Source organism: Aotus nancymaae, unplaced genomic scaffold (assembly GCF_030222135.1).
Source record: "Aotus nancymaae isolate 86718 unplaced genomic scaffold, 86718_ANA_hifiasm-v0.15.2.pri h1tg000012l, whole genome shotgun sequence".
In the NCBI taxonomy this organism is placed as follows: domain Eukaryota; kingdom Metazoa; phylum Chordata; class Mammalia; order Primates; family Aotidae; genus Aotus; species Aotus nancymaae.
The window spans coordinates 26,727,787-26,753,009 of NW_026988423.1; the positions used below are offsets into that span (position 1 = coordinate 26,727,787).

At 38.7% G+C, this 25,223-nt stretch overlaps 1 long non-coding RNA gene across 1 annotated transcript in view; it reads right to left on the bottom strand.

Annotated features, from left to right (window-relative positions):
• LOC105729491 (uncharacterized) overlaps positions 1-25,223 on the bottom strand; it is a 276,092-nt gene that overhangs the window by 81,518 nt on the left and 169,351 nt on the right. Inside the window, exon 5 of the long non-coding RNA XR_001110258.3 lies at positions 10,567-10,629. This is a non-coding gene — a long non-coding RNA (uncharacterized LOC105729491). The remainder of the gene's footprint in view (positions 1-10,566; positions 10,630-25,223) is intronic.

The following is a 25,223-nucleotide window of genomic DNA, read 5'->3' on the forward strand; positions in this document are numbered from 1 at the left end:
AAGTGCCTAGCATTGTGCCCAAGATGTATTGAGATTTTAGTCAATATTGAAAAGAAAACACACTTCATTTAGCCATGGTATAGAAGGTAATTGCCTCTTGAGCCCTGTCTTGCCTTTGTCAGTGAGCCTGACAAGACAAAGTGGTGATTTAGGACTATTTAAAAGGGCCAGGCTTTTGAAAATCCCAAATTGTTTCAATTCTAGAGTTCCTATGTTATTCAACTGTGTTCCATATTTCCTTAGAAATTAAAGGCAAATCACAAACCTTGTTATAAATCCTTTTATCAAAAGCTGGAGTCTAATGACTCTGAGACACAATGAAATGTATCTTTAAAAGGAAGGCCAAGATTATCGATGCTAACACAGGGTAGTGATTTTGGGCTGATGAATTACTAAGGTCTAGAACCCTGCCTAACACATAGCAAGTACCAAATATGCACTAAACGAACACAAGATTGGATGCTCCTAGCTATTTTAAAAGTGGGAACAGACTTTTAAAAAAAACAGATTAATAGAGTATGGATGGTAGAGATGGTGGGGCTAAATTCTAAAATTCATTGGAAATTTAAGGTCAGAGTTAAACAAGACATCTGGAAATAAGCTAGCCCACCAAATAACCCAGATTGCTGGTGTTAAACATTTGTTATAATTCTACTAAACTCATTGCTATAGTTTCAATGTGTCCCCTTCAAAATTCAGGTGTTGCCAATACGGCAGTATTAAGAGGTGGGGCCTTCAAGAGGTGATTAGACTTTAAGAGGTCCTCTCTCATGAATCGGAGTAAGGCCCTTATAAAAGAGGCTTCATGCATCATTCTGCCATGTGAGGACACAGAGGAGGCTGCACCCCTCTGGAAGATGTAGCCTTCACCAGACAACAGAACTCACCAGTACCTTGATCTTGGACTTCCCAACCTCCAAAAATAAGAAAAATGAATTTCTATTTTTTATAAACCACCCAGTCTGTGGCATTCTGTCATAGCAGCACAAAGAGACTAAGACACTCAAGTTCTGTCACCTCAACAACACCAAGCTCGAAGTTTCTAAGGGAGACAGTTAAAATTCCTTAAGTGACAGCTGCTATCTTCAGAATTATTTGGACCAAAAAATAGGGAACTAAGAGCTCTTAGATGTGGTTTCTGACTGACTTTCTTTCCTTTTTTTCTGAGACAGAGTTTTGCTCTGTAGCCCAGGCTGGAGTGCAGTGGCATGATCTCGGCTCACTGCAACCTTAGCCTCCCAGGTCCCAGTTCAAGCAATTCCCCTGCCTCAGCCTCCCAAGTAGGTGAGATTACAAGCATGTGCCACCATACCCAGCTACTTTCTGTACTTTTAGTAGAGATGGAGTTTCACCATGTTGGCCAGGCTGGTCCTGAATTCCTGACCTAGTGATCTGCCCGCCTCAGCCTCCCAAAGTGCTGGAATTACAGGCATGTGCGACCGTGCCCAGCCAGTTTCTGACTTTCTTACTGTCTCACTCCTTCCCCGCTACTCTCTCACTCTCATGTCTCTCACTCATACTCACTCTCATTTTCACCTCTGAGTCAGACATCTTGGCTTGCACCTTCCTTAGATGCAGTCCTCACACATTTCTTGTTCACTGCCATGTGCCCAGCCCTGCCATACTGTCGGCCATACAGAAGTACAGAAAAAATAGTTATTAAATAAATTATATATTAGCTGAACAAGTCAGGGAGATTTCATATCAGGTAGAAAAACTCACTGTTTTACCTCTAAAAGTATCCCCAATCATTTGTACTATACTCCATTATTTCTTTTTGCTAGGTATATATTATGTATTCCATGTACTTACTTGTTCACTATCCTATGAGCTGTGAGAGACTCACAAAGGAGGAAAATATCTTCCTTCTCTGCATCCTCCCACAGAGAGCCACTTCAAGGCTCCACCCACAGTGGTTGGTGATTCACCAAGTATGGCTGACTGACTCAGAACCAACATGATACTTGCAGCCTACTCTGGACCTTCCATGGGAGAAGGGACCACATCTCACTCATCCTGGCACTTAGTCCAATGCCTGACACATTAAAGACACTCGATAAATACTGGCCAGGAAGAAAGGAAAGCAGTATGAATGAATAATACTAAAAAAAATTTGAATGTTTTATTAAAATCAAACATGAAGCAAAATAAACTAGCATGCTTCTTCCATTCATTGTATCCTGCATTCATTCAACAAGCATCTATTGAATGCCTAATTTGTGCCAACCAGTGTGCTTTGCACCAGTGATGTGCAGATGAATTACATATGAGTGAGAAAATAGGTCTGCATGGAATTTCCACTCTAGCGAGGAAGGTGGATGATACACAAATAATTGCACGTGTGCTAGCACTGTCCATGGGCAATGAGAAAGTACATCTCTTGTAGAGGTGTTGAGGAAGCACAAAAAAGACAGATGAGTAGGGAGGGATGAGAAAAGGAAAGAGACTAAAAAATTTTTAACAAAACATATCTGCCTCTGCAACAAGAAACTTCTTATAAAGACAAATGTACTCAGGACGTCAGTCACTCCTTAAACCCATGATTGAGTGTGATGGCAAATTGTGATATAGCAAACACATATACTTTATGCATAGCAACATTGACATGTATCAGCCAAAAAAAACCAACATTCCCATTTGATTGACTCATTGGACAGACTCAAATGCCCGTGCTCAAGTGTAGGCTGGGCTCCCTGACCTTGGCACTAACTACACGAGGTGTTTCGGTATGTTTCAGCAAGTTCTTAGAAGTGGTCAGCTTTTGTTTAACTTAGTTTTCACAGAGATATCTGTTGCCTTGCACTTGACATTCAGTGTAATATTTTGCACCAGGGATTCAAGCTCAGTGGGAAACAGCAGCAGGGATAGAGGATGAGGAGGAAAGACATCTGAGAAGTTTTCAAGGTAGAAGCACAGGAACTTAAACACTAAATAAACTACTTGAAAAAGGAACCCAGAAGGGAGTTACAACATTGTTTCAGAATAAATTCAAGCTCAGGTGCAACTACTTTGAACATCAAGATGAATAAGAGGAAAACCAAGGTGTTCTAGTATTTGGCCAAACACAACCCTTTGATCTGGCTCTGATAAATCCATCTCTGTTCCACATTTTTACCTCCCACAACCATAGCGGCCCGCCCTATACCAGAAGTGAAGTCATGGACCCTGATCTGTAACATGGAAACTTTATAGTTGCATTAGCAGGAAAGATGAGGGAAGACTTAAGTTTACATATGTAGAGATAAAAATGAGTGTCTCCCTGTATTGGCCTGTATACAAAACGAGTGCATGGAAACAAGAAAATAAGTCCTGAAACAGAATATTTGTTATCACCAAGCATGTCCTTTTATCCAGGTTTTCAGAATTTTCTTTTTGTCCTAAGGAGTTACCATGTAGAAATACAGAGGCAGACAGCCTAGGGTTGCAAATACGGTCCTACTACCTAGGTGGAAGCTCTGGATAAGTTATTTAACTTCCTCATACTCAGTTTTTTTTTCATCTAAAGCATGTTGAGTTGGAGAGTACGTAAAGTCACCTGGCACCTATAGATGTCCAATAAATATGGATCACTTATTCTCATTCCCTAACAGAAATACCAGGTAAGAACCAAGGTTGTGTTTGCTTAGATGTTTTTTTAAAACAAGGAAGGTTAATGAGCAGTATAAGCAAGTATATATGGAACACACCTGAAATACAGTTTTAAGTAACCAAAGGTGAATACAGGACTCTCAGAGCAATAAAGGAAAGAAAAATGGCACTGTTTCTTTGGAAGATAAATTCCTTGTTTCATTCTCTTTTGCTCTTGTGACCTTCCTGTTTCTATGGTTCTTCCACATACCCACTTGCTTCTGAATGCCCCAGTGCCCCAAGCTCAGCAACATCTCATGAAGAAGCTGGCTGCTGTAGGCAGCTATATCCCAGCCACGCTGCTATCCTTCTGCCCTAACTTGTCAGGTGAGTCCTCCCACTGGAACAGGCTCTTGAAACTTCTCACAGCACATGCTGCTGCCCTTACTTGGTTGGAGGCTCCTGAGTCAGGCAGACCAATACCATTCTAATTTTGCTGGTTATTTCTTCTATTAAATCCAAGATTGAGAGAAAGAGGGAAGGGTGCATGTCCACAAGACTGCTGTGGTCTTCTAAAGAATTGTTATATCTGAATGGATGTAATTACAAAACTGCTAACAAACTAAATGGCAATTCGCACACTCACAAAAGTTCACTCAAAAGCCTTACATCCATAATCTGTAAAATTTCTATTTGTCATAGAAAAGAGACATAGAAGGTACCTTCTTTTAGTGGTTTATCAGTCAACTGAGCTTCCAAAATATTATGTTCATCATTACATAGAGGACTCTTGTATTTTCCTCATTGGCATAATATAAATAAAATATGAATAATAAGTTATTTACACTGTAATATAAATATAAATATCCATCTGACAAACATTTATTTACTACCTTCTGTGGATTAAGCAATGAGTTAGACCAACAGAAATGCATACATGGAAGAAATTTTTATATTCCCTTGAATAGTATTTATGGATATAGTTTGGATACAGATTTCGTGAATATACAGTGAAATATCCTGCCATATTTTTCAAGTGCATCAGATTTAGCTTTCATAATATTTTCATAAACATAACATTTTCACTCTTAGTGCATTCTTTCTTCAAATTATTTTTGGCCAACCTCACCAAACTGCCATCTCTAGCTTTAAAAAAATGGGATTCCCCATTTAGGATGATGTTACACTTGCTGTGAAAATATTGATTCCAAAAAGAAGGACTCAGATCAGATACTGTTGGACTCAAGTGCCAAATAGAGGAGAAGCACATTAATGCCAGGATGATGAATGTCCTCACATGAGGCCATCCTTCTTTATAGTTTCCAAGGTAAGTTTGCAGTGGTCTTTGGAGAGAAGAATGAGGAACAAGAATGGGGAAGAGAAAGACAAGTACGGTAGGAAAAAACATCTGTAGCTAAAATATATAGTACATATCATTAATAAATTTTAAAAATGGTTAAAACATGTTCATTCCAAAGGAAAGTAACCTTGTTAATGGGGTGCTAGGAGTCTAATGCCAATTGTTACTATTTTTGCCCATAAGAAGTGGGCTTAAAGATGAGAATATGGTGTCTCAGAATATGAGACGCCATATTCTCAGTGTTGATTAAATCATGGATCACTACTCAGCCATAAGGAAAAAAAAAGGGAAATCATGTCTTTTGCTGCAATGTGGATGGAACTGAAGGCCATTATCCTAAGGGAAATAACCTTGATCTAGAAAATCAAATACCACATATTCTCATTTATAAGTAGGAGCTAAACAATGGGCACACAGAGATATACAGAGTGGAATAATAGACATTGGAGACTCCAAAAGGTGGGAGGGTGGGAGGAGAGTGATGGTTGAAAAATTCCCTATTGGGTACAACATTCACTATTTGGGTGATGGGTTCACTGAAAGCCCAGACTTTACCACTATGCAATAGATGCATGTAAGAAATTTACACTTATATCTCCTAAATTTACAAAAAATGTTTAAAAGAGTGGTGGTTAAAATATGTTGATATTCTCAGGCCCAGCTCCTGCCTTTTTGGCAGCCTGTATCTACAGGCTCAGCTCCAGCCTTAAAAAAAAAAATGTTGATACTTATGAGGAATATAAAATGGCAGCTAATGACTCAGTGAATAGACAAAGGCAGGAATAAGCTGAACATGGAGAAGGGAAGAAGATACATGGCCCTGCCTATCAGCCCATATACTCTGGCAACATGAGTTCCATGGGACTCTCACCACTATTAGCTACTGGTTTTTGAATGCTTCTCAAATGCCAGGTGCATTACATGATTTACATATACTGTCATTTAATTCTCAATAATATAATGAGGGAGGTAATGTTTTCCCCATTTTATCCATTTTCTAAATAAGGATGTGAGGCATAGAGGAGTGGCATGTCTAAGCTCACATAGTCAGAAAATGTAGAGGCAGGGTCTAAGCCAGGACCCAAGCTTGCCTTATGTTGCTTACCTCTGATCAAGTTCAGTCCAAAATTCAAAGTAGGAAATCTAGTTGAAAGGAAACAAGGGTTGCTTCAGAATATTTTCTCCATCTACAACAGTGACTCTTATTATGTGTTGGGTCTCAGACTCATAAAACAAATTTATAAAAGTGGTAGACCCTCTCCTTAGAGAAAGACATATATGTTCACAATTGTTTGCATATGTACTTTTTAGGGATTTCAAAACTCTGCAAAACTAAGGCTAAGAAATTGTGACCTGAAAGTTGCCACTAAAGAGAGACCTAGATCACAGATAGAACCTGACTGGGATGGAGTGAACAGAAATGTCTCCTTGGCCAAGCCAACCCAGTTGGTGCAAATCCTCTAGTGTAAGCAATTCTTTACAAGCATAGAATTGAACCTTAGCAGGACTAGTCATGATAGACAAAGACCCGAAATTATAAAGGTACTCACAAAGAACACAGGTTACAACCTCATTCTTGAGGGACCTTTGAGTGAGCCAGATGCAGTGTGCAAGGGATTAGCAAGAATGTTGCTAGAATAAATGTTAACTTTACAGTTGGGCTGTGCCCCTTGGTCATGACCTTGAGACTCAAAGAATTGGCTCAGACAGTTCTGAGCCGAGTAGCCATTTCACAGACAGCCCACAGCCCAGCAGGTCACTGCTCTCTCACTCTGCCATCATGACATTGCCATCTGCAGCCACTGAGCTGAGATTTCTCAAGACCAAATTTATCACACCCGAATTCCATTCTTACATAAGAATCACCTGTCGCTGGTGCATAAACTTTAGCACCTAGCAGAGCCAAGGGTAATGAGGATTTAAAAGGAGGGGGCCTGAATAAATTCAAGCAGATTTCCTCTCTGTGGGACTGAGTTTTGAAAAACCTTGTGCCCTCATCTGCCTCTCAAAGGAGACGGTCATTTTTCTACTTTCTGTCTGCATCACTATTGTCGGGGGAATGATGCTCTCAGAGCCACAGGCAATCTGTCTTCTTGGAGGTTCTGTTCAAGCTCTGACCTCGGTTTGTTGCAGTTGATGTCTCTTCTCACAAGTTTGAGCTTGCTCTCCTCACCAGCTAAATTAACCATAAAGTACCCTGACTCACGTTACTGAAGCCTCAGAGACATCTGTAGAAGCCCAGAGACCTGCATCACTATGTCAAAGAAAGCACTTTGGGTCAACGAGAAGATTCCTGTATCTTGAAACCTTGGAATGAAGGTACAGGTGTGCTGGCTGAGAGCAAAGAAAATGCCATTTGAAAGCACTGGAAGGAAGGAGAGTTGTCTAAGAAGTGGTGGGATAGGGACCACACTGGATGGTGGGAAGGAGGGTATTTCCTAAACTAAAAAAGGGCCAAGGGCAAGAAAGTCACCTACAGCTCTATTTAGTGAAATGTGGGAAAATTAAATTCGGGTTAACAAATATCTGAGAAGGTCTGCATCTGTGACCTTGGGCAAATAGTTTCCTTCTCTGGGTTTCCATTTGTCAAATGTAGGAACAGAATGGAGGCTTCTTCCAGTACTAGCATGCCAGGATGGAAGGTAGAAGAAAAGGCCTTTGAAGCCAACATAATTGCTCCTCTGTCCAGAGAAATATAAACAACAATAACTCCAACAGCCTTCAGCTCTGCTTTTGAATGAGTTCTTTGCTTCTGCCTGAGAGGTAAAGTAGTTCATTCCTTGGGGAAAAGTTGAACGTGGAATGCTAGGCCATGCCCTTCTCACTTTGGTTTCATTATGTTATTCTGAATGATTATTAATACAAAGACAGTCAATGTAAGTTAACAAGGCTTTACTGAGTATCATGTATCCAGGGCTGCAGTTGGTCCTCTAGGGTAGATGAAGAAAGAGTATGTGACATGTTCTGGGTCTTCAATTCCCTTAATATCCCTTAACATAGGTTTGTATGCCCCATTTCAAAAGCCAGGCACAAAATGAGCAAAAATGAAGCTAATTGTTTAAGTAAATCTTACTTCTCTGTATTAACATAAGCAATTGAGTTTAATGAAATTTGCTAAATTTTATGCTCTTACTAATACATACTGCATATGTGTTATGTATCTGTGCTGTGTACGTCTATAAGAAGCTTCGCTTTGGCATTTATAGGGTGCGCATTGGCTTGATTTTAGTCAGATGCCTCTGGGTGAAACACAAATAAAAGTCAATCAAAAAACTTTTGACTTTTCAGGTAAACACATGGTTATACATTTTGAAGTTCCACTCAAGTGCAATCTCTATATGACATGAAAGCAAACTAAATGAATCATTTTGTGAAAACTACTCTAATTCCTGAGTATGCACATTGGTTAATATTTTTGCATAACTCTGGAATGCCAATCCTGCTTCGCGTTAATTACCGGCAGTGTACTATTATTGTTTGATGGGTACTTATTTTTTTGATACCAAGTAAATGGTCAATTATGTCACCTTTGTCAGACTCTTTTGTTTTCCTTTGAAGTTTTCTAAAACTAATCAATCAATTTGTTGTAAATGGCAATCACATCCAAAATATCTCTTGGATACAAAACAGAACTTTTCAAGAAGTAAAGATGATCCAAATGAGGTCTTTCAAATGCAAATTATCTTCATGATAACCTGAAAGTACTTGTCTTAAATGTTCTGTATAAACATACTCTTGTGTACTTTCAATTACACATATGCAAACGCATAAGGTTGAGATAAAACATGGTTCCAGTTGCATATTTCTAAGCACCAAGAATGATGCACCAAGAATTAAGATGCATTATTCTTACTTAATAACTAATGTACTGTAATATACTGTATTGCTATGTTTTTCTTCCAATACCCCAAAGCACTATTTTTGGAACTTAGGTTCAGAATCGAGTTGATTATTATACTCTTTAGTACATGAAATGTCAAAGCACTTTTATTCTGTTGCCCATATGGTGAACACAGTAAGAGAAGAGAGGTAGGTATTTGGTGTGACCAACCATTCTAGTTTTCCCCAGGACTGAGGAGGCTTTTGAGACACAGCACTTGCCATGGGAATGGCCAAGGCAAATAAGAGGCAAGTTGACCATCCTGCAGGTATTATAATTCCCACTTATAATTGGAGAAACAAAGGTACAGAGAAGCAAAATGCTTTGCCAAGTTTACTCAGGAAGTGACAAGCAGATGCAGGACTGAGTCCAATGTGTTCTAACAACAGCCAGTTTACAACCACACAGATCAGTACTTCTTCTTCTGCACCTTGCTGTCTTCTTGAAATTTAAGAAAACCCATGTCATCTTTTACTTTTTTGTGTGCTACCATTCCAAAAGTGCTAGGTTGACTACCATGGCAGTACTGAATGGGGTCCTTTGTCTATGTTGCAAATTACTCGGGAGGAACAACATTGCCACTTTGTGTTTTAGAGAGAAGAATGAGACGCTATAATTATCACAGCCCTCTAAAGCAGAGGAAGCACTAGTACAAGTTCTGTCTACCCACCAATTATCTGTTAAGACCACTAAGATCTCTCTAGTCTTGACTGGGCCAGATGTATAATTTCATGAAACAAATCAACCTAAATGAACCTCAGGAAAAATGGCCAGGTAACCACCTTTTGAACCACTATATGGTAACAGTTAACATTTACTGAAGGCTTACTATGCGTTGGATGCTATGCTTAGAGTTTTACACGGATTCATTCAATTAAGCCTCACAACAATAATTCCATAAAGTTGCAATTATTGCTCCCATTTCACATGTAAGCAAAATGTGGCCAAGAGAGGTTAAGTAATTCACCAAAGTCACACAGCTGATACAGGTTGGAACTTGGATTAAACCCCAAGTGGTTCAACTCCAAAACAAGTGCTTTCAGCCACCCAGTACATCACTTTTAATAAAAACAGCCAAACAATGTTTAATCTGCCCAAACAGTTTCTGACTTCCAATCACTGAGGCAGTTTACTAGGGTAGATCTAAAACTAGCTAGACTACAAATTGCTGTGAAGCAAAGCAGATATGTCTGTCTACCTGTTTAGGTCAAAAGGTATGAGGCTTTCTGGTCATAGATATTGAAGGATCTGAAGGAAGAGATTTTAATCTGTTGATTAATTTAGGAGCTTAACTGTGCCCTGCCACGCTACTGTTATGTCTTCAGTACCCCATTTCCCTCTCTGAAAAATGTAAATAATACATCCTGAGCTTCTATGAGAAATGACGGGGTAAAACAACAGGACAGCACTAAGCAAACTGTAAAGTGCTTTAAAACAATTATTTCATATGTTAAGCAGCTTACAAACTAGCAATTTCTTCAAATGCCCTTGCAAAGAAAATGAGACACAGCTGCTGGGATGCTCTGCAAAGAGACAGAAATCCAGCTCTTTAAAATATCCAAGGGGAAAACACACACTGTAAAATTACTCCAAAGATGAATTTTACAAGAAGGATGGAAGTGTCATCAAGTTTTTCCATGGTTAATTCTAAAAGAATGCCATCATCGAAAAGATTAAAAAAAAAAGGCAGTTTTTCAACAGAAATCTGGGAAAATATTCCTTAATGACATTGCATAATAGAAATAGGAATTAAACTCACCTGAGGAGCAGAAGTGAGGAAGCCAAGTTTATAAGTTCTTCTCAGTTTTGTCCAAAGTCAAGTCTGTTGGGAATAAAAAATATTAAGAGAACTTAAAAAAGGAAAAGAAAAAAAAAAAGGAAAGTCAAGAAGGATGAGCTGTCATGGAATGCTATGAAGTTTTGAGAGTGACTCAGCATTAGCCTACGGGCAGCAACAATTAAAAATATGAATTTGTTGAAAGAACCCTAATAAAACTCAGCATTCCCTGTAATCTCCTAACAAGATTGCACCACTAAAAAAAATGTTAAACCGTGTATTTGGGGGCTGTGGTTTGATGAAGTTGGTTGTGGGTGGGGGAACTCAGGGCTGAGTCACAGGCTTCTTAGAGGAAGAGCCATTGGGTCTCTGCCCTCTTGCCTGTTTCTCTCCCTCTCTCCAGGGATTTCAGTTCCTCTACAATTAGCCAAAAGAAGCAAGTGAGCTGGCCACTGAAGGATGAGAAATTGTGATTCACTTGTAGCATAAATGATCAAATATATACACTGTATAAGTAAGTCCTGAGATGGAGAGGGGGAAGGAACTTCTGCCACATCTTATGCACCCACGAGAATCATCAATGCAGATGCCTGCTTCTAGACGGAAGAGCACTAGGCTATCCAAAATGGATGCTGAGCAGATCTTTTTTTTAATCCTCTGGGGAAAAAGAAGATCACAATTCTTCTTAGTAACTAATTTATTAGTTACTTTTTCTAGCCATTAAGCCCCATGCTACAACCACCCTAAATTTCCCTGTTCTAAACTGGCCTTGTTGGCTGTGGATGAACAAATTGTTTTTTCACTATTGAAAAATATAAATCCTTTATATATTTGCACAAAGTTATTCTTATACTAAACTCAAAATGGAAACCCAGGCAGTTCTCCTCTCCCTTCCAGGATGAGAATTCTCCACCTCTCAATCCAAGTTACAGAAAAAAAGAAACATTTTGATAATCTGGCATCATTTTTTCCTATTTTCATGGGGTCAGCTATAGACCCAGTGAAGTATTTACATGTCACACCTTTAAAAAAACTGAAAGGGTTAAAAACTGGAGCTTTGACATTTCCATAATAAGCTTTCAAAATGCTTATATTGGTTTATTTTTGTTCTAGAATAGACTCAGGTACAAAATATATTTGAAAGTTGTTCTGCCAGCCAAACTGTTCTCCTTCATTTATAAATGAAGTTGCTCAGTGTTCAACAACTGATTGCCATGAATGAATGCGGTATGATGTCCTTCAAAGTCTCCAAAAAGCTGCTACAACTTAGTTTTCCCCTTGGGAGAAAAAAAAAATTATTTTTCTAATTGATTTTTTCTGTTCTGAATAGAAAAAATAAATTAGATCTTTCCTTCCCTCCCTCCTTCCTTCTTTCCTTCTCTCCTTCCTTCCTTCCTTTCTTCCTTCTTTCTTTCCTTTTTCTTTCTTCTTTCTCTTTTCATTTTCTCTCTTTCTCCTTCTTTTTTCTTTCTTTCTTTCTTTTTCTTTCTGTTTTCCTACTTCTGCATTCCTACAGGAAGAGAGAAGGAATATTGTGCTTTTCATCAACCAGAGCAAGAGTTATTTGAGTTTGAAACACAGCTAGTTTTTAAGGAAACTATACTGTTGTCTTCTGGAATGGGCAGAGAGCTTTTTCTCCCATGGGACAAAAAGTGAGATTTTCCTTCTGTCTTCAATCTTTATCAGTACAAAAGAGTAAACCATCTCTACACACATGTTCAGAAGCAAATCCCATGACTAATTGCAGAGTAAGCAAACTCCTTGATTCAGATCAAACCAGCAATGTGCATTTGAATTTAGGTTGAATTTAGATGAATACGTAAATAACAGTATAGTGAAAAGAAGACTGGGGACTTAAAAACTAAATCCCATAGTGACCTTGGTGAGAATTTTGCTCTTTTTTGGATAGCTTAGTAGATGAATTCAGTCTTTTAATTTACTTACCAAATTGTGGAGAGGTCTCCCATTGTAGCATTTAATCATTCCCCCCAACTCAATTTCCTCATTCATACAATTGGATTAATACAACTTACTGTGCAGGGCTATAAGGACCAAATACAATGTGTATCTAACATGCTTCCTACAGTACCTGGCACGTAAAAGCTGGATGAATTGTTTCGTTCAATTCATTCTTTAATTTTGTTCTCAATGAAGTGATGCTGGCTCTAGTAACCTGTCACCCCCGCCCACAACACACACATACAAACCACACATACACACACAGCAGCTAACTAAGAACAGTCCCCTAATTTTGTCAATTTTATGGAATCTTTCTTAAGGAACCCCATCACCACCTTGTACCTACTACAGTAACATATCAGTCATTTACCATGGGCCATGCACTGCACTAAGTTACCTTACATGGGCAATATCATTTCATTTCCCCTACAACCCTATGAGTTCAATACCATGGTTATTCCCCTTTTGCTTCAAACTCACTTGATCACTAATATGAAAGAAACAAGTATTTTTAAAACATCTATCTTACATATTTTATTATGACAATCGACTGAATATTTGTGGCCCTCCAATATTTATATGTTGAAATCCTAACTCCCAATGTGATGGTATTAGGAGGTGGGGCTTTTGGGGAAAAAATTAGGTCATGGGGGTGGAGCCTTCATGAACGGCATTAGTGCCCTTATAAAAGGGACCCCAGAGAGCTCTCTTTCCACCATGTGAGGGCACAACAAAACTGGCAGTGTAACTCAGGAGAGGAACCTACACGACCATGCAGGTACTCTGATATTGAACCTACAGACTCCACAACTGTCAGAAATAAGTTTATGTTGTTTATAAGCCACCCTGTTTATAGCAGCCCAAACTAAGATCATTACAATTGCAAAACGTTTATGCAATACCTTGTTATGTTTTGTAAATTTTGTTCAAGCAAAGCACTAAAATACAGTTTCTAACCTCCAAAAAGTGACTTTTTATATACCAGAGAAGAAACAGAATTTACATTAAAGGGTCCACCATGTCTTTTTAAAAAATCATACAGGTGCTTCCTATCTCTGATTTAAGTTTAAGCACTTATTATAAGTAAGAATAGTGGAATCTCCTGTTTATATCTATTTAAGAATTGCAGCCAGTATCTACAACGTACCAAGTTGACAACACTGGCAAGATGACAGGGGCCAGTCATCTTGTTGAAATGAAGAGCAAGAGATGATTAAAGATTTTTTCATGACAATTAACCTATCCACATATAACATCTTGAAAAGTTACAATTTGGCACATTTAATTGGCAAATAGAAAAATTTATATATAAATATCCCTATTTATGAATAAATCTGAAGGTTAATGAAGCAATGAATAATGCCTATGCTTATTACAGAGATATTTACCAGGAAAAAAAATGTCCCTAGCTGAAAAGACATTAGATCCCTATTCTAAAATCTCAATTGGTTCATGCAGAAAAACTCCTAAAATAGAACATTTATGGCATACTTTCTGTATTATGTTTGGCCGTGTTTTGTTTTTTGAATAAATATTTATAGAGCCATATACCTGAGCTTCATTTTCTTTTGAACAATTTTTGAGATTTTATGAGATAATGTTTCCTACTTCATGGAGAAACTAAGTGATAAAAAGGAATTTGACAGAGGGTCTCACTGCTATATTTACCCCCTCTCAAGCAGTATTACTACCCTAAACATGCCTGTCACTATGGATGACAATATCCTATATTCTCTTTGAAGCCAAATCTTCCACTTGGACATTAGATACTATGACTATTTGCTGACCCAACAAAATTGCTTAAGGAATTCTTGCTGTCTTTCCTAAAGCATTAATCTCTCTCTCTCCCTCTACTGGATCATTTCCATCAGCACATAACCATATTGTAATTTCTTCTAACCAAAAACAGCAGCAATAACAAACCCCTTAGGTTGACCTCACTTTCCCCATGTGTCTTCATCCAATTTCTTTGCTTCCTTTCGCAGCAACCTCAAGAGTTGGATTTCCTCACTGTTTCCTATTCCTCTCCTGCCATTCCCTATTAAGCTACTTAAACCAGGCTTTGACTATCACCATTCCACCAAAGTATGTTCTTGTTCAAGTCACCAGTGATGCTCACTTGGGAAATTCAATGAGCGACTTTCAGTATCATACTGGATCTATCAGCAGCATTTGGCACTACTTCTCACTCCCCTCTACCTGATGCACTTCATTCTCTCGCTTTTTAGAACACCACATCCACCTAGTTTTTCTTCTACCTTGATAGTCACACCTCAGTCTCTCCCCGAGGTTTCTTCTTTTTTTCTTGACCTCATAATTCTGAGGACCCCCAGAGCTGAGTCCTCGTCTTCTCTATTTATACGCACTCACTTGATAACATCACTCAGCTGCACGGTTTTTAATCCCAAAATGTTGGTGACTCCCAGGTTTCCCTCTTTAGCCTGGGAAAAGCTGGCATTCTGATTAGCTCCAAATATGCATGATCAACAACCAACTTGACACCTATAATTAGGTGTCTAATAGTCATTTCAATATCAGTATGTCCAAAACCGAAATCCCAATGTTCCTCACAAACCTGCTCTTCCTACAGCCATCTCAATCAATAGCACCTCAATCCATAGCAATTTAATATTTTTAGTTGCTCAAGCCAAAACTTTGCTTTCTTTTCAACTCATACTCCATGTTCAATCTATCACAAAATCTTGTTAGATTTTGCTTTCGAAATATAGCCCTATGCAGACTACTTCTCATAACCTCTACTGACCAACCCATGGCTTAAGCCACATCATCCTTTTTTGGGGGTAACTGTCACAGCCTCCTAATTAGTCTGTTTGCTTCTATCCTAGCCCTGCTCATCTAACCTGTATATAATATCCTGAAAGACCCTTGTTAAACAGTCAACTCTTCCTCAGCACCTTGAAGTAACACCCATTTCACTCAGATTAATGCCAAAGTCCTCTATCAGTAATCTACAAAGCCTTATACAGCCTCACCCTTGCCTTTCTGTTATCTCTCTGACCTATTATACATTCCCTTCTGTCTCTTTGCATCAGCCACACTGGCCTCTTTGCTGTTCATTAAATGTGCCAGGCAGTCTCCTGCCGTTGGGCCTTTGCTCAGGCTGTTCTCGCTGCCTGTGACACTCTTTCCCAGATATATACTTGTAATCTCCCCAGCCTCAGATCTTTGCTCAATTGACACCCTATTTAAAATTGCAACTGTGCACATAGTCCTCCTCTGCCAGCACACCCCCTTCTTGAACCTAATTACTCTGCTTTAATTTCCTCTGTTCCATAGCATTTACTATTAAGAATATAATATATTGGCTGATGTACTGTTTACTTTCTACCTCCCTGTGCTAGAATGTATGTTCTGCAAGGGCAGGGATTGGTGTCTGTCTTGGTCATGTCTTTTTTTTTAAGTCCCTAGAATAGTGCTTGGCATAGAAAGTCACTCAATGGGTGTTGAACTAAATTGAATAAAATGGGCTTCCAGAAAAAGAGCCAGAATTGATAATATTGTACCTATATGAAAGAAGAACTTGCTTAAAAGAACTTGATAGAGAATTACTATCTAGTGTCTAATTAGATCACAAAGCAAGAGGGTAGAATACTGAATACATGGCCTGTTTGTCGGAAAAGAGATAACAACCTGGAATGTCACCTGAAAGAAAATGAAACATATCTTCTCTCTCTTTTTTTAAAGATTCCGGCAATATATTTTGGGATGATTCCAGAAGGAGCTTGGAACAGACCACAATAACGTATCCTACAAAGTCATGAAGGAGCTGAGCTGAAAACTTAACTTTAAACAAAACTGTCACTCTTTATCTAGGGTTCGTTGTAGTTTTATACAGACACTCTGACCCATAGATGTCTGCCTGTGGCTTGTGCTATTGATGGCTTATCTAAGTCCTATTTCATTAAATCAGCCTCAGAAAAGAGCAGCAGTAACCGTGGAATGTTTATTTTTACCAGCCTTGGCAATCTTAAGGAAAATCAAGTAGCACAGTGTTCTCAATGTGTAGACCCTGTCCTGTGGCATTAGCACCACCTAGAAACTTGTGACAATTGCAAAATCTTGGGATCCACCCCACCCTAAATTAGAATTTACAAAATCAGAAATCTTAAGGGTAGTACCCAGCCATCTGTGATTTAATAAGTCCTCCGGATAATTTTGATGCTCACTCAGGTTTGAGAGCCATTGAGGAAACAGAATTGTTCATTTACAAGTTTACAATGACTTTCTTAGCAAGGCAGTCTTAGAATACAGACTTCCTCTACTGATAAATGCAATAAATTTGCTCAGTTATCCAGCACCCAACAATGACTCAATGGACTTCTCTTTTGCACTAACTTTTGTGAAATATTCTTTCTGGGCATTCTGCCTCAGATTAATGAGAAAGTGGTATACTGCTCACATATTCCAGAAGCCTGATTTAACTGATTTCATAATGCTCTGAGCTGCTTGGCTCCAGGTTCTTCCTGTTAAGATTTATGAATCCAGATTGTAACAGCATTTCTCAACATATCTTCAAGTTGATGATTTTGTTTCAATGGTAAAGTTGACCATAATGGAAGGTGAAGTAAAGGGAAAAGAAAACAGATATTGAGGGTTGTGGGAATTTGTCAAAAATGACTTACTAACTAAAAATATTAATCCAAAAGTAGGTCACCAAGTGCCCCTTTGCTTTGATTATTCATATAAAACCCATTAGTCTGTAAATTATTCACTTAAAAACTAGAACTCCATCTGGTCTGTGAAGTCTAAAACAAATATTCCTTAAGGCCAAATTTCCTAGGACTCTCGCATTCCCATTAAAGGTAGACAGAGATCCCATTTAAACGATGACATAACAGAAACACAGAGACTTAGCTAAGGTCACATCATGATGGACAAAGTCACAACTAAGGGACAGATTTCTTGAATTTTCTTATAGATGTCAATTCAATGTAATTAATATGTATTAAGTATCTGCTCTGTGCCAGACCCTGGATTAGGGGATGGGGAATGGGAATATATACATTTCTTTTCTTTTCTTTTCTTTTTTTTTTTTAGACAGAGTCTCACTCTGTCTCCTAGGCTGGAGTGCAGTGGCATAATCTTGGCTCACTGCAACCTCCACCTCTGGGTTCAAGTGATTCTCCTGCCTCAGCCTCTGAAGTAGCTGGGATTGCAGGCATGTGCCACCATGCTCGGCTAACTTTTGCATTTTTTTTCCTTTTTTTTAGTAGAGATGGGGTTTCACCATGTTGGTCGGGCTAGTCTTGAACTCCTGACCTCAAGCAATCTACCCGCCTTGGCCTCCCAAAGTGCTGGGATTATAGGCATGAACCACGGCACTCAGCATAAATTTCTGACATACTGTCTGCCTTTAAGGAGTTCAATGCAAGAAACCCTATCTCCCTGATTATTTAATATCTTCCTTTGGCTGACTTCAAACTCCAGTGAAGTAATGAAAGGAATAATAACAATTGTTTATTTTTACATTGAAGAAATCATGTGACAGAAAGAATTTCAGCAGGAGGAGAATCAAGGTCCTCACACTGATCACGCACTATTTAATCAAGGCACCAAAATGTCCTACATCTTGGTGATGAAGAGATTAAAAGTACCCTATTGTGGGCCATTAATATTTCATACCAGAACACAATGTAGAGACACCATGTGAGAAAATGATGAGCTTGTAGAAAAGGCAGTGAGAATTGGAGCTCAAGGTCAGGGAAGAATAAAGGCTAAGTATGAACAAGTCACATTTTACAATTTAAAAATAACATGATGTTCAGATATATTCCCAAAACAAAGGCATAGTAGAACTGGTCTGCACTCCTGCTATTCCCTTCATTATATGAGTACAAGGTCAAGTTTGGGAGGTCTACATTTTTCAAAACACTAACACCACTGTTTTAGCAAGTGTTCAGGTTAAGGCAATAAACTTGTGTGGCTGAGAACTGGAGGCCAAGTTCTGGTCTCCACTCTAACACTTACTGACTTCATAACAAAAGGTAAGATTCTTTTGGGTGGTGGAAAAGGTGAAAAATAAGACAACTGCAGACAGGATTTTATCAGGAAATTAAGTTTTCCATAAAGCATTAAAAGCTACAGAAATATAAGGTCATATTTAGTCACCATTTTAAGCATCTGTAATATACTCTGAGTGGCAACACATCCTGGGGATACCCAGATGCATATGCTGTCATCACTTAGCATCCATGGAGAACTGGTTCCAGGATCCCCTGCAAATACCAAAATCTGCAGATGCTCAAGTCCTTTATATAAAATGGTATAGTATTTGTGTATAACCTAGGCACATCCTCCTTTATATTTTAAATCATCTCTAGATTACATATGATATCTAATAAAATGTAAATGCTATGTGAATAGTTGTTATGTTATATTGCTTAGGGAATGACAAGAAAATCTGTGTTCAGTACAGGCGCAACTATCCTTTCTTTTTTCCAAATGTTTTTGATCCAGAGTTGGTTGAATCCCTAGATGTGAAACCCATGAATATGAAGGACCAATGGTAATAAAGTGGTGGTGTTTTTTATTCTATTACTAGAATAGCTGGGAAACATCCTTAGAACAGTAGCCCAAAGTGACTTGAAGTGTAAAAAAAAAAAAAAAAAAAAAAAAAAATGGATATAAGAGAGCTTTTTGAGCAAGTTCAGATTGCTTGATTGGAAAAATAAAAAGAAATAGGGAAGGTAGCCTCTAATAACTTAAACAAATTTACAGTATCATTTTAAGAAAAGCTTAGTTTGGCCAGTATGAAGGCAAAGAAAAAGAAAAGTTGGCCTCAAGTCATAGCAAAAATAGAAAAAAAAAAAGATTTGGAAAGAGATTAGGGAGACTTTTATTTTTCTGGAACACTAGAGCTAGTTATTGGGGGAAAAAAACCCTGTCGAGTTGCTCTGCTGGAAACATTTGGAAAGTTATTAGCTAATTCTTTTTCTCAATGAGTTTAAAGATACGACTAAAAGTGGGTGCTAGAATAGTCATTTTCTTGAAGCGTCACTTCTAGAACTCTGAATGGCAATGAGGTGGATTAAAAGTCTGTTCTCTTCTCCCTCCCTTATTTGGCTGGCATGTCTAATATCAAATTGGAAACTCATAGACATTGTTACAAAATGTATCATAGATCATGACTCACTATGAAAAGGACAAGTGTGCAAGTTGCCTTACCAGTAAAAAATCCTCTGCCTGCCCTCTTTCTTCCTGGGACAAGACTTCAGTTCTTTCTCTCTGATTCATATCCTGAGGAAATCAACATGATACAAAATGGCTGTGTTCAATTAAAAAATGTCTCCAACCCACACTTTAAAAAACGTAAGCTCTTTTCAATCCAGATATGTATTATCTTTCTGAGAAAGTCTTTTCCTTCAGAAGAATTTGGTGCCATTTAAGATAGGCAAAACAGGCAGAATGCCATTTCTGCACTGAAAGTTATGCATTTAGCCAACATAATCTGCAAAGTGCACCTGCCATGGCAATGGATTTAAAAAGATGGGAATTAGTAGGAGAAAGAACTATGGTTTAACGGAGCCCACCAGCATCAGGTATTCCGGGTGTCTTCAATAGTAATATTTAACATTAATTGAATGGTTGCTAGGTATCATTCTAAGTTTTCCTTGCATTATTTCATTTAATTCAAACAAGTTCATGAGATAAATACTATTATGGATCCTAACTCAAAGATGAGGAAAATGAGACTCATCAGAGGTTAACCAATTTGTTCAAGATGAGGTAGCAAGTAGCAGAGATGGGATTCAAACCAGAACTGTCTGACATCAGAACTTAAACTTCTAACCATTCCCCATCTAGTCTTTTAGGACAAAGTAGATACAAGATCCCCATTGTGTATATGAGAAAATGGAAACTCAGAGAAGATAAGAAATTTAATTAAGAGCACAGATTACTGATGGTTTTGGCCTGGGATGTGAGCTCAGGTCAGGATGACTCCAATGTTCACTTTCCAGTCATATCGATAGAAAACCTAAGAGATGAGCAGATATCCTCACATTCACTCCATGTAAATTATTTTTAACTCAAATAAGCAAATGCCCACTCTGTATAAAACTCTGCATAAGTCTTACTACACGTAAGACTTTGAAGATAGTATGAAAGAATTAAATATATTGTACCTGCCTCTGATGAACTTTAAATTCTAGTTGACAGAGAAAACACACAGATGAATAAACCAAGATCAGTTGCAAAGTATTGTGACACCATAGGTAAAATAACATCCTATGCATTAAACAGATTCAGAAGAAATGCTGGGAGAAGCAATGATTAGAGAAGAAATTTGATTAAGAAAAGCTTCCTAGAAGAGGTATAACATGATATGTATGATGAATAGAGTCGATCCCATTGCCTGACTCCCTGACTATTTTGTGGGTAGAAAAAGAAAGATACTTTAGAGAACCTATGAAGAGAAAATATGATCTTAGTATCTATGAGAAAGGTCTTACGAAAGATAGGCTCACAATTACAGAGCCATGGAAAGGTTAAAGCAGAGGGAAAGATTTCTCTGTGATTATAGTTAAAACTACTAGTGATTACTCTTTCCCTTAGCTAATAGGTTTCCATAGGGTCCCATCAAATACAAATGATAATAGTTACAAATCAAATCTACACTCATTCTTTATGAAAAAAGGCAAAAGGGCAGAGGAGAGGGAGAGGAAAAGTCAATTTCAACATTTTCAAGGGATTTTCCATGAGATCTAGCCAGTCTAATAGAAAAGAAAATTTTTTTTTCTGAAGTAATTTTAGAAATAGAGATTTTCTAGAAGAATGAACTCAAATGCCGATTGCTTATTTCACCTCCCACCTCCCCAGCAAACCCCCAATTTAATAAAGAATGGACTATTAAAAAGAACCTTCGATGATAAACTTGTATTCCCTATTTATAAGATTTATCTAAGCTGTGTTCAACTTTTTTCAGTCTGAGGCATGGACTTCAGCCTTCAATAGGACTATTTACTGAGACTTCTCTAAGAACATTATCTTCTTATTACCTAGAAGCAAGAAGTATTCAAGATGTTAATGAATATTACTAAATAAAATAGTTCTACATTCAAATAACTTTAGAAAAGCTGAATTCAAATTTTTTTTTAAGGTAAGAAAGCTTCTGCTTTTATTGAAAATTTATATCAAATGTTCTATTTTGCTTCATTGTATTATTTTTATTTTACAGCCTCAGATATGCTCATGTGCATTTTGTAGGTCCAGTGGAGACATATTCAGGATTTCGTAGACTTGTTTGACCTTAGGATATCTCCTTATTTTGTGGAACTTATACTGATATCTCATAGATTTCATATTCCAAGAAAAGAGTCATGCTCTCTTTCCTTACATAAGTTTTAGAAAGGCAGCTCTTAGAACAGTTAGGTCCAGGTGGAAGGAGTAATGGGTGGAGAAAGAGGACTACCAACTGGCCATAACTTCGAGCCCATAGCTGGGAGTGATGGGCCTCCACTTTTAGGTTCCTTGAATTCATCATTCAGCGAGAGTGAGTGATAAATCTCTAAATTTTTTTTATGCTTTTCATGACCACATTTACGGTCACATGGGAAAGCACTGGAGTCACTCTCCTCTGTAAGGATCAGCTCAGTGTTGGTATCAGTGGGAACGAGGGAGACCAAGCAGGATAGCCAAGGGCTGTCTAGAACTGATGGACCACATGGAGTGAAGGATCATTTACACTGCATGCCTGAACACACTGTGTCAGCTACATTCTAGTGTTTCACCCATAGTCTTTGAAAAGGATTCAAAAGAGTTCAGATTTCTTTAGTGGGTCATTCTGTATCTGTTGGATGTTCCTTGCCCTTTCCTATATCTGACCAGAGTATAAGACTAATAAAATCAAACATCTCTAAACATCACTTGCATGAGTGTGATTTTAAAATGCTGCCATTACTTACGGCCATTTAAAGAGGAGCAAATGGAGACAGTGAAGAGAAAGTTGCACCACTTAGAGTTCTATTTTGAGACTGAGATCCTCACGCAAAACTCTGTCTACAAGAATGTAGTTTGCTTCGTAGAGAGATTACCTCAAAATTAGCACACCCAAACTCCTTAATTCCCAGCACATCACATGTACAGCTGAATCAGATGGCCTACCCTGAAGGGCTGTTTTTCTGCCCTATCCTAAGAGTCAAAAATATACAAAAAGACACAGTCAACTCATTAACGCATTTGCATTTTGCAATAGCATTAACCAAGATTTTCATCCAGTAAGTAAAATTAACATATTTCTTCATGTAAATATTGTATCATTGCATGTAAATATACTTATACATCTTTTTATATCATCCAAATATCCTTATCAGTGAAGAATTCTCTATTTTACAGATAAACAGTTTTAATGAACAACTTATGTTTGTATAGTGCTTTACAGTTTACAAGTCTTATTCTATCCTCAATAAAACTCTGAGAGTTGAATCTTAGTGTCTTCATTTCATGATGTAGAAATTAAAGATTGAGAACATATCACCAGGCTAATACCTGATAGAGCGGGATGGAAACCTGGACTTTTTGATCTCAGATTTAACCCTGTCATTTCTTATGAAGTGAGTCAGAACCCACACTTTCTGTGAGAGTTCCAGAATAAGTCCATGGTGATCCATTCTATACTCATAGTTCATTGTACTGCAAAATTAGTACTTGATTGGAAACTGTCTTATTTTCCCTGTGTCTCTGTCTTATCTATCACACCCAAACATAAGCCTTTCATTATGTTGCTCTTTGGGGCATCCCCGGCTTTCTCATGTGCTGCTCTTACGGCAGAGAATGTTCTCTCCCTTCGGAACCCACACAACCACGCTCAACCCTATTCAACAGGACTCAGGCCAGGAGCGATACCTTTCCCTGCTTGGAAGCTCTTGCTGGTGTTCTCAATGGCCATCCTTGCTTCAGGAAGGATACTCTCCTATATGCTCCTATGGCATCCAGTGCTGACATCTGTAATGGATTCCTCCCACTCTCTTGCACTGCCAGTGTCTATTGATCATACATTTCCCACATGACCTTCACCGCCTTGAGAACGGGACATCTATGTTACTTCCCTTTGAATCCTCAGAACCTACCACTTGTAGGCTGTTAATAACTGATAAATAAATAATTGAATAAATAAAGTAACACAAAACCAATTAAGGCAGTTAGTTAGTGCCTTTAAGAAGTTCCCGGACTCATGGGAAGAAAAATCGGTAAAGAGACCAAGACAAGCAACACAGCAAGGTGTACTTCCCCAGTACAGATGGGTTCAGGTGCCTTGGGGGCATACACAAGAAGGGATTGTGCTGCCCTGCTAGTCAGGCCTTAGAGAAAGCGAAGTTGGACAGAGTCTTGAAAGGAGAGTAGAAAGTCACCAGTGTTTGTGGAGCTGAGAGAAGCAGGGTCGGAGTTGGCAGCAGGAAGAGAAGGCAGGCTTTAGCAAGGCTCTATTTTATCTTGACTGCATAACAACCTTTTCTGTAGAGGAGCTGACCTTCTCTGTATCCAACCTTGGGGTTCTATAGCAGCTGCCAGTCATGTTTTCTTGTTTTCCTGGCTCAGAGGACTTCCCAGAGGTTTTGCACATTTTTCCAGCCTCATGGAGGAAGGTCTAAAATAATAAAGCTGATCCAGAGAGAGAAGCTTAGGGCAAAGTGGGAGGAAGTGCTTGGGTCCCTGATTCTAGTAATTTCTGGGGCCTGGTGTACCCCGGCCCTTTCCAGAGTTTGGTTTGTTACCTAAGTAAATTAAGCTGGGTTTCTGTCACTTGCAAACACTAAAGTACTGACCAACACTAAAATCTTAAAAATAGCTGGGCGCAGTGGCTCACACCTATAATCCCAGCACTTTGGGAGGCCAAGGCAGGTGGATCACTTGAGGTCAGGAGTTCGAGAGCAGCCTGACCAACATGGTGAAACCCTGTCCCTACTAAAAATACAAAACTTAGCTGAGTGTGGCAGCATGAACCGGTAGCCCCAGGTACTCAGGTGGCTGAGGCATGAGAATCACTTAAACCCTAATGGCAGAGGTAACAGTGAGCCGAGATCGTGCCACTACATTCCAGCCTGGGCGACAGAGCAAGACTCAGTCTCAAAAAAAAAGTAACAAACTTTAAAAATATCTTCTGTGGGCTGGGCATGGTGGCACACGCCTGTAATCCCAGCACTTTAGAAGGAGGCAGGAGGATCACTTGAGCCCAGGAGTTCAAGACCATCCTGAGCAACATAGTGAGACCCTGTCTCTGCAAAAAATAAAACAATTAGCTGTGTGTGATGGCACATGCCTGTAGTCCCAGCTACTCGGGAGGCTGAGGTGGGAGGATCTCTTGGGCCCAGGGGTTTGAGGCTGCAGTGAGCTATGATCTTGTACCACTATACTCCAGCCTGGGTGACAGAGTGAGATCTTGTCTTTAAGTAAGAATAATAACAATGAATCTCCACTACAGCATGCACATAGAGATAGGCACAAAGTAGCTACTCAAGATTTTGTTTCTCAGATGCACCTTTTCCCATCATCTGTTCGATCCTTTCATTTAAAGATGGAGACACAGACTTAATTATCTTTTCCAAAGCCACCCATCCTACTCATAACAGATTTTATGCTAGAACCTGAACTTTCTTCCCACAGCAGTGCTCTATCCACCAAACACTGTTTCCTTTGCTTTTTGCTGGCTAATTAGCCTCAAG